Here is a 15,014-nt window from a genome sequence, read left to right on the forward strand (position 1 = left end):
ACATATAACATGGCAAAATTTACTTTTCCACAGGAAGATGGTACTGAGTGTTTGTCCTTGCTTGAGTAGATTGAAAGGCAGGTGGGTTTCATGTCGGACAGTTTATTTGATGTAATCAGGGCCTCAGCACTGTCTGCTGGGGCTTCAATTGCAGCTTGCTTCAACCTTATTCTGAAAGATTGGTGCACAGACTCTGGCCAAAAATCCTCGCCTCTGGGATTGCCTTTTTATGTTTCCCATCTGTTCGGTGAAGAGCTGGACTCTAAGCTGCTTAAGCCTTTTAAGGAGAAGAAACACTCCTTTTCATTGAAATAATCTTCTTTTTCCCATCTGACAAAGTCTTTCTCTGTGCTGTAGCCCTCCCAACACAAGTTTTCAGGCCAGCAGTGATGGGTTTAACCCAGGAAAGAGCAGTATAAGAAACCTAGGTCTCCAAAAATTCAGCGTTCCTGACTATCTTGGAGATGGCCTGCCTTATGTCGTTGAAGGCAGGCTCCAGTTTTCTACTGGTATGGATCAGGTCTACTTCAGACTCTTGGGTGCTTTAGATAAATCGTTCAGGCCACCGGATAGAGTGCATGTCTCTTCCTCAGGACTCAGGAGTCCAACCTAATCCTTCGTCATCTCACAGGAAGAAGAGGCTGGCGCTGCACGACAGTGTGGCAGCCCTTTTGCAGGAGGCTATTTCATAGATTTCCCTATTATCCATAGGTCAGGACTTCTACTTCATCTTTCTAGTTCAGAACATCACATGGGGGGTTCTGTGTGGTGCCTGCACAAGTTCATCCAGTCCATTCCTTTGAGGATGGAAACACTTTACAGAATTATTCTGTTGGTCTGCAGGAGTCATTGGTTGGTCACCGTAGACCTTCAAGATTCCTACTTCCATGTTCTGATCCACCCAGCGCACTGTCAGTATCTTGGGTTCTGTGTAAACAATGTCCATTACCAGTTCAATGTCCTACCCTTCGGCCTGAAGTCTGACCCTTGAGTCCTCACCAAGGTGGAGGCTCCTTTGGTGGCCTCTGTTTATCTCCAGGGGTTCCTCTTTTGTCCATACCTGAACAACTGGCTTCTTCATGCTCCTATGAACAACAACTCCTGCAGATCCTGGAGACAGTACTACATCAGGTCCAGGCGCATAGGTTTCTGTAGAGTTGGGTGAAATGTCAACTTCAGCCTGCGCAGGAGAGGCTCTTCCCTGGGCAAGTTTCAGGACAGACTTGAACAGAGCATTCCTCCAGGAGAAGAGAGCTGAGACACTTAGGTGTCTGGTATACCAGCTTTTTGAGTCAGTCCCTGTCTGTTCATCCTTGGCTATGCCTTCAGGAGCCCATGCCAGCCTCTGTATTTACTGTCCTTTGGGCCAGGGTCTACCTTTGCCCCCTTTGGAATCATCTTCATGCTTTCTGGGCCCGACCTTGGAGGACTTCGACATTCTGGTTCCCTCATCACCGGCCCTAAAGAAGGAACTGCCATGGTGGTTGCTGCCAGATTCCTTGACCGGGGTATCGAGCTTCAGCCAGAAACCCCCTTGGTTGTAACATGAGATGCTTGTTCCTTCAGGTGGGGGGCTGCTCTGGGTCCAACTTCAGTTCAGGCTTGTTGGTTGCTGGTGGAGAGCAGGAGGTATTTCATCTGGAGGGAATTGATGGCAGTCAGTAGTGCTCTGCTTCATTTCCAAGTTATGCTTTTGGGGCAGCATGTGATGGTCAGGTCAGGCAATATGGTGACAGTGGCCTATGTGAACAACCAGAGAGGTACAAGGTCCCAGTCCCTGAATCTGGTGGCCAGGCAATTAATGGGTTGGGCAGAGGTCAGGCTTCCGCCTATTTTGGCTGTCCACATCAAGGGGTGGAAAATGTGGTTGCAGACTCTATCAGTCTCATTTTCCCTCCCTCTCGGGAGTTGTCTTGGAAGCGTCCATGTTCCGGGAGATCTGTCAGCACTTTGGGGTCCATTTTCTGGATCTGTTTGCCTCCCTGGACAATGCCCAGCCTTGGAAATTTAACATTAGGGCTAACAGGAGGGAGCCTGGGGGTGGGTGCTTTTCTGAGTCCCTGGCCTAACCAGATCCTTTATGCTTTTCCGCTTTACTCTGATTCCTGGGTTACTGTCCAGGCTCCAGCTGGAGGACAGGGTGATTGATGATCCTTGTTGGTCCCATTATAGCCCAGGGGGGCATGGTTCCAGATTCTCAGATCCCTGACTCATCAGCATCCCTGGTTTCTTCTACTTTGCCCCTCTCTTCTCTGGTTCTTGTCCAGAGTCCTCTCTCAAGTATCAGTGTGGAGGTTGAAAGTAGGGGGTGGTTGACACAAGGTTTGTCAGACCTGTTGGCAGTGGCTGTTCAGAATTCCTGCCTTCCTTCTACTTTGGCTTCTTATGGATGTCATTGGGCTAACTTTCAGAATTGGTGTGAGATTCATTCTGCTTCTCCAGTAGCCTGTTCCCTTCCAGAGATGTTCTGCTTTCTTTGGGATGAGCATGAAAAGAGTTTGGTTGTCTCTATCTTGCGGGCCCAGTGGGCAGCTATCAGGGCTTTCTGGGCTCCATTGGGTAATCTGGCAGATTCTGAGGCCCCGATGTCCCAGTTGTTGAAGGGTTTTTCTCATGCTTGTCCTTTGATTAAACCGCTTTTTTCTTTGTGCGATTATCTATTGGTGCTCAGGGCTTTGACTTTGGATCCTTTTGAGCCTCTGGAGCAGGCTGATATTAGGTTTGCAACCCTGAAGGTTGTTTTATCTCGTGGCCATCACTTCGGCCAGAAGGATTGGTGAGTTGGCTATTCTTATGGCCAGGGAGCCTTTTCTCTCTTTGTTCAAGGATGGGTGGTGCTTAGGTTGGCTCTTTCTTTTGTACCTAAGGTCGCTTCTTCTTTCCAACAGAATCAGGAGGTAGTGTTGCCGGCTCTGTTGGAGGTTTCGGAAACTTCTCAGGAGTTGGGGTGGCATCTTTTGGACGTGAAGAGAGCTTTGCAGGTCTATCTGTATAAGACTTCCTCCTTTCGGAAATCTGATTCTCTTTTTGTCTTGTTTGGGTTTTCTCATAGGGTTGAGAAGGCTTCTCTGGTGTCCATTAACAGATGGATGAAGCAGGCCATTTTTTCGCTTACTCTGTATCTGGGATTCTCCTCCCACTCGGGTGGTGTGCAGGGGCGGTCCACTAGGAGTCTTTCCTCTTCTTGGGCTGATGCAAAGGCAGTGTCCATTACTGAAAATTGACGAGCGGCTACCTGGTCTGGTCTGAATACTTTTGTACACCTTTATCGCTTGCTGAATGTAATGCATAGGAATTTTGGGCTTGATGTGCTGGATTCCGCCTTGTCCTGATTTATTTTCTGTTTGTGCTTTTTCTCTTGATTAAACCTTTTTAGGTCTCGCCTACGCAGCGTGCATGCGCTGATTAGGAGTGACCTTTAGTAATCGGTTCGCTTTTCGCCCCAAAACATGCACGCGTTGCATTGCCTTCAATGGCAACGCATGCACGTTTGGCGATTCCCTTGCGGGAGCGAGCTTTCAAAACCATCGGTTTGTAACTAACTTGCAAACAGATGGTTCCTACTCGCTCCTGCAAGGGAAACAGGCGTAGGCACCCTCCTCCCTCCCCTCCCCCTACTGCCTCTCCTCGTCTTGTTTTACCTTCGGCGCGAGGCATGTGTGCTTGTCTATAACTGCTTGCTATCAATTTTTCTTGTTTCCCAGTGTGGCTGCCAGCTTTTCACCCCTCCCCCTTCACAAGCAGTGTGTGGAGAGGCTTACTGTTGTTCTTTTGTTTATTTTTTCGGTGAGAGGGCTGTCTGGGCTGTGCTCCTATGGTTCGGGGGCGGGGAGGAGAGCAAGGAGGCAGGCTTTTGTTTTCCTGTTTGAATTTTAACACACAAGATAGCAGCGGAGCTCAGCAGTGGAGTCCTGTCAGCAACTTGCAACTTAGCCCAGACACTGCTTCCATGCACAGTGCTCGGAAAACTGTGCTCTTTCCTGTGTGGTGTTGCCCCTGTGGCTTTTAAAACAAGTTTTATTAAAATCAAATAATTTTTTTTACAAGGATGAACTATATTGCATACAAAGCATCGGTTTCCAGCCGCAACACAAAACACATGCGAAGTGACAACAAGCCCTGGTTTCTGCTTCCTGCCTGCAAGGGGAACAATCCAGCAGGAAACCACCAGGCCTTCGAAGAACCACGGGACAGCACAAAGGACACCTGGAGGTAGTGAGATTTAGTTTCGTATTTTTTCTGGTTCTCCCACATGGGGATGTGTTGTGATTCCTGAAGGGTTTCTGGGGAGCCTGCCGCCAGGATGCCTTTCCACAAGCGGGCCGTGGGGCCACGGTGGCCGCAGACCGGCGGGTCCCGCGGTGCTGGTGGTCTCCCTGCAGGAGGTGAGCGCCCGAGCACTGCTGCTGGTTCTGCGGCAGCTGTCCGAGCTCTCCCGCCAGGCTGGCAGCATCTTCGAGGAACTGGAGGCGGAGGTGGGTGCGGTGTGCCTACGGGGGGCCCATCTGGAGCGCCACCTCGGAGCCCTGCTGCACAGCACTCACTGCCTGCAACACCTGAAGGTGCCCGTCCGTAAGTGATGCGCTTTTCCGCCTTGTTCAAAGACGACAAGTTGTCTTTGTGTGTGTAAACCTCCAAATGTAGAGACACATGTTGAGACTCAGAAGAACTAGTAGTATTTAAGGTTCCATATAGTACTTCTAGTGACACTTTTTTTTCTTCACATTTCGCATTGTTCGGATCACATCAGTGATACGTTATAGCGCTTTGATTGAGACGTTATAGCGCTTTGTATAGAAACAGTAAAATATGCCTGGCAGTTCTAGCATCTCTTATACGTTTATATTTAAATGTACATCCTCCCTAAGTGGGGTACCAAAGCACGTTTTCAGACGGGTCAAGTTACACCGCTGTGGAGTGCGTGGTTGGCATAGTGTTGTACATGTTATGATGCTGTGTTTGAAGCCCTTTGGTGTAGTGCAGAGCGACCAGAGAGATGCTCTTGTCGCTTGGTGCAGTGTTTAGTAGCGTGCTAGTCAGGGCAATACCACTGCATTTATATGTTCAACATATTCCATCATTTGCTGCATAATTTACAGATTTTAACGAAAAAGTTACTAAAAGCACTGTAACGTGAATGTACTATTTTAATATTAAATTGATACTAACAAGGTTAAACTTTTGCCCCAACAGTATGGACGCCTCAGGGCAGCTGTAGCGCTCAACAAAACCCCTTTTCATTTCATTTCATTAACGTGTAAAAATGACAACATTGTTAAGCAATATTGCCACAAAATGTGCTGAATTACGTTGCATAATTTACCTTTTCTTGCAGCATAGTTTGGTCAACCCTGGTCTATCATTTTGTCTTCCCCTATTCTGTAGTTGTGCGCGTCATAGGTGTATCCAAGAAAGGAAAGGCAATGCAGTAGAGGACAAAGTTATGTAAATTGCATACCTGGAATAGGTAGCTGCCTGCTTTGCCAAGGGGACTTTTATCATTAAACTGTATCCTTGTACACGTGTTATAAAGCCTTTGTAGCATGGGTCATTCTTGGTTCCAAAGGGATGTTATGTTATCTTGTGTTATAGCGATTTGTGTAGCGCACTAATCACCTGTGAGGGTATCCAGGCGCTTGAGTAGGTGTCCAAGCGTGTAGTTCCCGCAGAGTTACCCTAAGATCCAGATCTTCATCCTCTTGCGGAACTCAAAAAGTGAAGAGGCAGCTCTAATGTGTTCAGATAGGTTGTTCCATGTTTTCGGTGCTATGAAGGTGAAGGATTAGCCTTATGTGTAAGCAGCCTTGTGCATCAACATATTTCCCCATAGACACAGAATGGGTAAAACCCTTTGGTACATCAGGCCCCATATCCTTATTCTGGCTGCTGCCCCATAGCAGGGTTAATTGGGTGTTAATATTCTTTCTTGACTGTGGAGGTACTGCTTAACAGCACTGTGGTGTGTTTAGTGGCACAGCACTGGTAAATCTTTGAAGGGCTGTAATGCTTTTAACGAGAGAGTAGTGACACTTTCATCTGTATTTTAAAGGGGCACTATTGGCACGTCTCAACATTGCTGCTACACAATTTATCGATAATGCTGTGGTTTGTGCGGTCGGCTGTCCTTGTAATGGCCAGCGCAAGCACTTTGCAGAAGAACCATTATACATTTAGGGACCACACCGCCATGCAAACTGTCAGATGTGTACAGAATGCTAGTAGTATAGACTGTTGGCCGCATAATGATGGTCCCTGATTCTTCTAAGAGCTTGAGGTAAATCAGTGTATTGCCATTTCTGTAATACCCATTCTTGTAACCTTTCACTGTGTCCTAGAGTCTTGTGTAGTTGTCATAGAGATTGAGCGAGTGAGTCGACACGTCTCCAACCCACAATAGAGGACAAGCACTTCCACAGGACTCTTTAATGGCAGCTTAGGCAACTTAAATTCAAAATATGTTATTTGCAGTGTATGTTAGGAGTTTGTAAAGTAGCGTGCCAAAAGAAAGTGTTTTAATGTAAAAGACACAATTCTCCGGGGTTAAAGTATGTTATGGCGCATTGCACCATCAAGGCTTATTAGTAGGCTGTTGCTTTTCAAAATTAAAGACCAAAACATATGGAAGTGTTCCGCAACAAGCGCAAGTCAGGCTGACTATTAAGGATCCTAACATAGGGGGACAGTGAGTGACTTGGTGAAGATTTCTACGCTCAGACATGGTCTCCATAACACTAGACTGATCAAAGACCATGATGTCTGGTTCCTTGTAGCTAGACTTTGATACACCAAGCTACCCACATACGTATGCTGCTTGTGCTGACAATAATGGCAGTTGGACTTGGGTTTCTGCCTCAAGTTTGACACCTTAGCGTTCCCAGCAAAAATAGGCCCAGTCCCTTCCTACAGCAAATATTCTCTATTCCCAGGAGGGCTGTGCACATCCTTGGTAAGGGTGGGAGGTAAAGGGCTTTCTCAGATGCTGCATCAAAGTTGGAAATACATTATCTGATGCTCTTCTCTTCTGTAGACACACCGGGGAAGGGCAGTAGTGAAGCCTGGTAAATCTGGGTACCCCTCAAACAGATTTACTTCAAAGCACAGTACGCAGCAATTAATACCAGCATTTTGAATCAGCCACCGCTTACTGGGGCGTTCGTCTCAGAGAGGATCAGTAAGTACCGTCACGAGGCTAGTAATGACTTTACCCAATATTAAGGAACTCAGTTTATCAGCAACACTGTAGTCCTATGAAAAAAGAATCATTTGTGGAGAAGAAAGAGGCCAGGGATGTAATCTAATAATAACGTTCTGTGAATTGGCCATGAGGTGTTAGCATTTGTGAGTGACCCCGCTGAAAAAAACACTTATAGACTTTCTGAGAATGTTCTGGGCATTATGGTGTTCTGGCAGCTACAGGGGCGGTCATTGCTTGCTGCATATCCGTGGGCGTCATTTTTGATGTGCCTGTTTGAGTCGCTGTTTTACCCTGATTCTGTCTAGTTATCTGGAGCAATTTAATGGGTGTAGGTGTCCGGATTACCAAGTTATCACGCCAGCTATGCCTCTCCTGGCACCAGTCGCACACGCTGTGCCAGACTGGCATTCTTGACTGCTCTTAGTTGTTAATTTTGGGTACTGAGCTGCTGCAGTTGTTGACATTCTTTGCTAAATTGCTATGGTTGCCAACTAAACGTGTTTGCAGAAGAGAAGGGGGGATGGCTAAGGGTGGTACTCGGGTGTCACTCTTTCCCTGGGTGTTTGCTTGCCCTTAAGTAGTGTTTGACAGACAGAATTTGTTTAAGAAAAATAAAACTTACAAATCATCCATCTGCTTACCCAGTCCTTTTAATGCTCAGTGCCTGTCGCAGATCTGCTTGAATTTGTTTGCTGTTCGTCCCCTATCCCAGTTCGGTTGGAGTTCGTCCAAAAGAGTCCTTACCCTTTCTGGGTAAGAGTACCACACTTGTTAAGTAGTAGCTGTGCTACGTGTATAACGTCCCTTCTGTGGCTTTCAAAGATTTGCTTTTGCTAATTAGACCCTAGCTGTGTTTTTTAGATTTGAGCCGGGGTATTTACTCTGCACCAGCTTCCACTCACGGCGTCGGCTCCACGTCCTGTGATTCTGGGCAATCAGTTATTCTCCCTGTGACTTAAAAAGAGGAATCTGATTTATGTAACGTAATCTGGTGCTCGTGTAAAGAGCTCTAATGTGGTCATGTTTACCCAATATAACAAGCATTGGCATAGCCAATAGGTCTCGCTTTTGGGACCTTATAAGTATTTAGTTATGCAGCACAATATCCTTGGTGCAACAACATCAACTGTTGCATGGCTAAACACTTATAAGGTCCCAAAGGCGAGACCTATTGGCTATGCCAATGCTTGTTGCGTTTGCATCATTTTGGACTATGGGTGTCCTTTTTATTTGGGCTCGTACTGTCTGAAGGTGTGGCTGAGACATTTTGGTATTCCTCATTAGTAAGGAACGGGATGGGGACTGGAGGATGTAGAGGGAATGCCTGGATTCCTTACTGGTAATCTTCATTACTCCTAGTCCAGAAGTCCCCATCCCATTCCTTACGGCCCTCCGGACTACTTATAACTTCAGACGCTGAGACTTTGCTTGGTATTTCAGGAGGAATGCTGTGAAGGGTATACCCTTATAAGCTATGCTCCTGTGGGGGAAGGTCACCCTGCAGGAATCTATGACATAATATCGACAGACAGAATATCTACATACAAAAATATTGACACAAAAATATCGAAATCAAAAATATCGGAGTCATATCTTCATAAAGGTAAGTACAAAAATATCGAAAAATTAATATCGTAGTACAAAAATATCGAAATGAAAAATATCGTTTTTTTAAATGTATTAATACTAATGTAAAAATAATTTTAAAATACATATCATTTTACAAATATTAAATAAAACATTAAAACATAATTAAAAATTTTAAACTAATACATATACATTTAAAATAAATTAAAAACTCTACATATAAATTAACGCAAAAACTATTAAAACGCATGCATTTACAACGCATGTTTTTACAACGCAGGTACCTTTACAACGCATACCATTACAACGTAAGTATTGGAAAGTATATATTACTTTTTTTAATTTAAAAAAATTGAAAATAATATAATTTAATTTAATATAATTTAATGTAATTTAATTTTTTTTTAATTTCATTTAATTCATTTAATTTAAATTTAATTTAATTTGATTTTTACCCTGTACCGCTGTACCCCAAAAACCCAAAACTGACCCTGAACCCTAAAAATTCCCCTGTACCCCAAAAACCCAAAACTGACCCTGAACCCTAAAAATACCCCTTTACCCAAAAACCCAAAACTGACCCTGAACCCTAAAAATACCCCTTTTCCCAAAAACTGAAAACTGACCCTGAACCCTGAAAATACCAAAAACCCAAAACTGACCCTGAACCCTAAAAATACCCCTTTACCCAAAAACTGAAAACTGACCCTGAACCCTAAAAATACCCCTTTACCCAAAAACTGAAAACTGACCCTGAACCCTAAAAATACCCCTTTACCCAAAAACTGAAAACTGACCCTGAACCCTAAAAATACCCCTTTACCCAAAAACTGAAAACTGACCCTGAACCCTAAAAATACCCCTTTACCCAAAAACTGAAAACTGACCCTGAACCCTAAAAATACCCCTTTACCCAAAAACTGAAAACTGACCCTGAACACTAAAAATACCCCTTTACCCAAAAACTGAAAACTGACCCTGAACCCTAAAAATACCCCTTTACCCAAAAACTGAAAACTGACCCTAAACCCTAAAAATACCCCTTTACCCAAAAACTGAAAACTGACCCTGAACACTAAAAATACCCTTTTACCCAAAAACTGAAAACTGACCCTGAACCCTAAAAATACCCCTTTAAAAAACTAAAACATATAAAATATAAAATATAACTATATACTTACCTATACTTACGTTATAATGGTATGCGTTGTAAAGGTACCTGCGTTGTAAAAACATGCGTTGTAAACACATGCGTTGTAATGGTTTTTGCGTTGTAAAAATGTCTTTGTAATGGTAGTGCATTGTAAAAGTTGCATTGTAAAGGTTGTTTCCCCGTTGGATAGCGTAGGGGTAAAAATTACTATTCCCACTCCAGAGGGTGCAACAGTAGGGAAAGCGTTGGATAGCGTAAGGGTTTAAATTACTATTCCCACTCCAGAGGGTGCAACAGTAGGGAAAGCGTTGGATAGCATGGGGGTAAAAATTAATTCCCACACTACTCCCCCTTTAACACACAACACACTACACATATAAAAAAGACAATTCATATAAATTTCAATTTATCAATTAATAACAATTAATATTACTAAATTGATGTAATTATAAATGAACTAAATAACACATATTAATTAATAATTAATTAACAATAAATACCAACAAAATACAATCTCTTTCATTAATTACATTTAATTATATCACACCCTATCCCCCTATAAACACACAACCCACTACACATAAATAAATCATATCATTTAATCACTTAATAATTATTAATTACCAATTAATTATTATTTAACAATAACAAAAAATTAAATATATTAGCACATTAACTCTAAATAATTTAATTACATAATTAATATTATTTAATTACCAATTAATTATTAATTAACAATAACAACACATTAAATATATTAGCACATTAACTCTAAATAATTTAATTACATAATTAATATTATTTAATTGCCAATTAATTATTAATTAACAATAACAATAAAGTAAATATATTAGCACATTAGCTGTAATTAATTTAATTTACTAATTAATATTATTTTTTCCCAATTAATTAATTAAGAATGACAAAAAATTATATATATAAAACAATTACTCTAATTAATGTAATTAACAAATTCATATTAATTAATTACCAATTAATTATTAATTAAAAATATGTACAAAATTATATTAATTAATTAACTAATTAATATTAATTAATTACCAATTAATTATTAATTAAAAATATTTACAAACATATATTAATTAATTATTATTAAATTACTTCCCACCCTATTCCCCTATAAACCCACAACCCGCTCTGATACTAAAACGCAAAATGTAAACAAATTTACAAATTTTCAAACATACATTACGAAACATGTTTAACAAACATATAAACAACATAATAAAATACATAACACTAAACAAAATTTCGATATTAGTAACATTCGATATTAGTAACATACATACCTTAAAAAAACGATAATCTGTCTGTCGATATTTTGGACATCGATATTCTATACTATCGAAATTAAAACATCGATATTATTGTATGTCGCTATTTTAATTTCAATATTTTGTCTCACTACCCCCTGCAGCATTTCCTGTTCTTTGTTCTGTCTCTAGAGGTGTAGCACCTCATTAGTAAGGAATTGGACAGGGACTTCCAGACTAGGAGTAATGAAGATTACTGGTAAGTAACCCAGGCATGTATGCATCTTAGGCAATGCAGACACATAAGAATATGTGTTTGAATCTGTGGAGAGCCAGCGTACCTGTTAATGGTATGGCCCGAGGCACATAGAGTATCATGGTAAAATTCAACTGGAGCGCTCTTGAGTTTTAGCCTCGTTGAAACTATTGGTATCCAATTCAAGAGCATGCGGTTTTCAGACTGGAAATATTAAGTGCACATAATTATTTCTGATTCATGCCCTGTCCAATGATCTGTGGTTACAAAATAAACATATATTTCAATTGCTGCAAGTCTCCTTTATCGCTTCTATGGCAGTTAGATTTAGGTTTCCAGGTCAGATTAGTCAAAGCCTAAAGCTTAATTTGTGCCCGTGGTTGCATGTGATTGGTACTGCCACTCGTTTTTAGAGACTGGGACATAAATTGGACGATCAGACCCTGAAAAATGGGGAGAACAGGGCAGGAAAGAGAGGTAGGAAAAGGAAGAGAACAGTCAGAAAACTGACAAACCGAGGAAGCAGGGACTGATAAGAACCTCCAAGAAACAGGCAGAGAGGCAGGAACTGTGAGGTGGTGCAGCAAAGAAGCCTGAGGAGGAATCAAGACTAGCCACCCTTGGAATTCAGCATCACCCACATTTGGTAGCAACCGTGGCAGACTCCTAAGGAAAGGTTTGGGTCCTACGTTCATTTTTTTTTACAAAATTATGCTTTGAACGTACCTGACATTGTGGAAATCAGACAGGGGCTTGGGACCGTAGATCATTGTTTCTGATGTGATAAGTTGAGAGCGATTGCACTGCTCGTCACGCCACAGGGCTCAGATCAGACCATTAATGGGTTGAAGCAAAAAGAATTGGGAGCTGAGGGGGAAAAACTTAGGGTGGGTCTGGTACAGAAGTTTGGGGCAGTTCAGTGGCACATGCTGGCAGCTGGAACAGAGAGGGGAAATCTTCATCTAAAACATGAACTCTCGATGTCCATTGTGGAGGAACAGAGAATGGTGTTTGTTTGAGAGGACAATAATTTAGGAACAAGTTTAATATTAAAATGTGATGAGGGAAGGACTGACAACAAAGGATACTGACAACAAGGGTAACTCACTTGGAATTAACACAAGAAGGTGTAGAGAAACATATTATCCAGTACATATAATATTCAAAAGTTGTAGTTTTATTTTGATTTTTGTCTTTATTTAGAAACTGTTTCCAACATCCATAAGCGATACAACATTTATTGTTGTGGTATGTATTTGTAATGTATCGCGATACAGTTCAGAAAAAATCTACAATTCATCAATAAATTTTAAATAGATACAAAAAATTGTTTTTTATAGTGTGTATACAGAAATAAATTCTTAGTCACAAAAATGCCACGCAATGTTTAAATAGCTTTAGCCATGTTTTTGTGTTAATTCCAAGTGAGTTACCCTTGTTGTCAGTATCCTTTGTTGTCAGTCCTTCCCTCATCACATTTTAATATTAACCTTGTTCCTAAATTATTGTCCTCTCAAACATTTAGTTATCCCAATTTAGGAACTCTAGTTGGGGATACCTCCTTTTTTTCACACTCACAGAGAATGGTGTTTGTCAAGGCGCCTCATCAGCAGCGGGCCGTGCAGGGAAGAGCGGGGAGGCCAGGTGGGGGGATTTCAACAGATGACCACGAGGGAAAATTAAATAAATAATTAAGTTTTTGCCGTCTGACGAAATCCCCCCCTCCCATCAGGCCCCACCACCCCACCGCTCTTACCTGCACAGGCCACTGCTGTGCCTCATGTTAGGGAGACCTGAGTGAAGATGGGCGCCCTCAAGCAAAAACCTGTAAATATGTGATCTGTGGGCATTGTGCTGTTTGACACTCTATATGTAACAGAAGAAGCAAGCCAAATGCAGGTGAAAGGGAATGGTCTGGGAATTTGGCCAACAGTACAGTTGAATATTTGAGGGTTGTCTTTACTTATAATGTACAAAGTACATTTATTGTCTGGTAAATGACAAGTGCCCCAGTCAGCTCTTAGGGGAATAGTGGTAAATCTGAAATGTGGTAGAATAAATATAGTTTCTATATTAGGTGGTGAAAGAGCAAATAGGTGTATGCAATGACCCAGCATCTCTAGAACATTGCTTAGACATGTTTGATGTGTCAGTGGAAGCATAGCGATTGCTGGTGCCATTTAAGGTTTCTGACATGTTATACAGACCGCTTATGAAGAACTGGGGAGAAGTTAGTGTGTCCATTTATCTTACTTGAACATAGAGCTAACACTTCCATGGTGCAGCCTATAATTCCAGTGTGGTAGAGGAAATGAAAAGGCACAGGGCATATGACAACATACAGGTGTGTTGCTGTATGTCTAGGATACATTATTTATACAGATTTATATAGCGCATGTATAGATTATCTTTACAGATAACTATAAATGTGATGAAAGGTCTTATATCATAATACAATGATCTGGGGAGAAGGGAGTGGGTGGCATGAAGAAGCGAGAGCACGGTGAAGATGAGAGGTTGGAAAGTGACAGGTGGGAAGATGGGAAGGGTGAAGTACTCTAGGGGCGGGGCAGGCCAGAAGGAGGATGGAGACAAGATAAGGGGTGGAGGAGGAGCTGGCTAAAGAAGGGGTTAGAGTGGAAGCAGGTTGCAATGGGGTGAGGGATATAGAAGGAGCAGAGAAGGAGTGAGGCAGGGATAAGGACAGGGGTAGAGCAGGAACAGAAATGTATAAATAGTGCAGGGAAGAAGGAAGGTGGAAATTAGTAAGTAAAGCTTAAACACAGTATGATTTAACGAGAATCGGGTAACTTAGACAGGAATCACTCTGCGCAGGTTGCAACATCGCTAAACAGTTGTGTCAGTTTAATGTGTTTATTTCACACACAATTATACTTAGCAAATGCATTCCCTTGATTTATTTGATATAAAATCATTAAGCTTGTAAACCTGTACTGCTCTGTCCTTTATTAGCAGCACCTCCACCTGGATATCAGCTGCATTACTATTTCACTATATTTCATTCCTATTGCTGCATTAATTCTTGTTTTTCCATCTGAGGTCCACATTACGAATTTCCCAGTGTGGTGGGGAGAGGAGGGGAGTTAATTGTGCCCTCCTTGTGTTAAAAATGCCAATGGTCCTTGACTCTGGTCGTGTTAAATAAAGTTAGGTTCTGTGTAGAACCTTGAGAGTTCTCTAAAGAAGTTATTAGCAGGGTCAATTTTTAATTCCACGTCTGATTCTCCTGGTAATAACGCCCTCTTCTTTCTGTAACAGCCTTCTCAAAATTATGTGGGCATTCGTATTGAGGGCTAGAGTGCAGTTCTGAGAACAAAAGACGTGGACTGCAGCAGGTTTTCTCTGATAATTTGTCTCTGCTTGTGTTTTCAGGTAAAGGAGGCTTCCCGCGAACCGCAGATGTTGTTTACCGGCCGCCACGCCACTATCACGTTCCAAACAGATGGGGAAACATGGCGGGAACAAAAAGAGAAGAAAGCTGCGCTAATGGTGGGGATTTTAATTGGAGTCTTTGTACTTTGCTGGATA

This window comes from Lissotriton helveticus, chromosome 3_1 (genome assembly GCF_964261635.1).
Source record: "Lissotriton helveticus chromosome 3_1, aLisHel1.1, whole genome shotgun sequence".
In the NCBI taxonomy this organism is placed as follows: domain Eukaryota; kingdom Metazoa; phylum Chordata; class Amphibia; order Caudata; family Salamandridae; genus Lissotriton; species Lissotriton helveticus.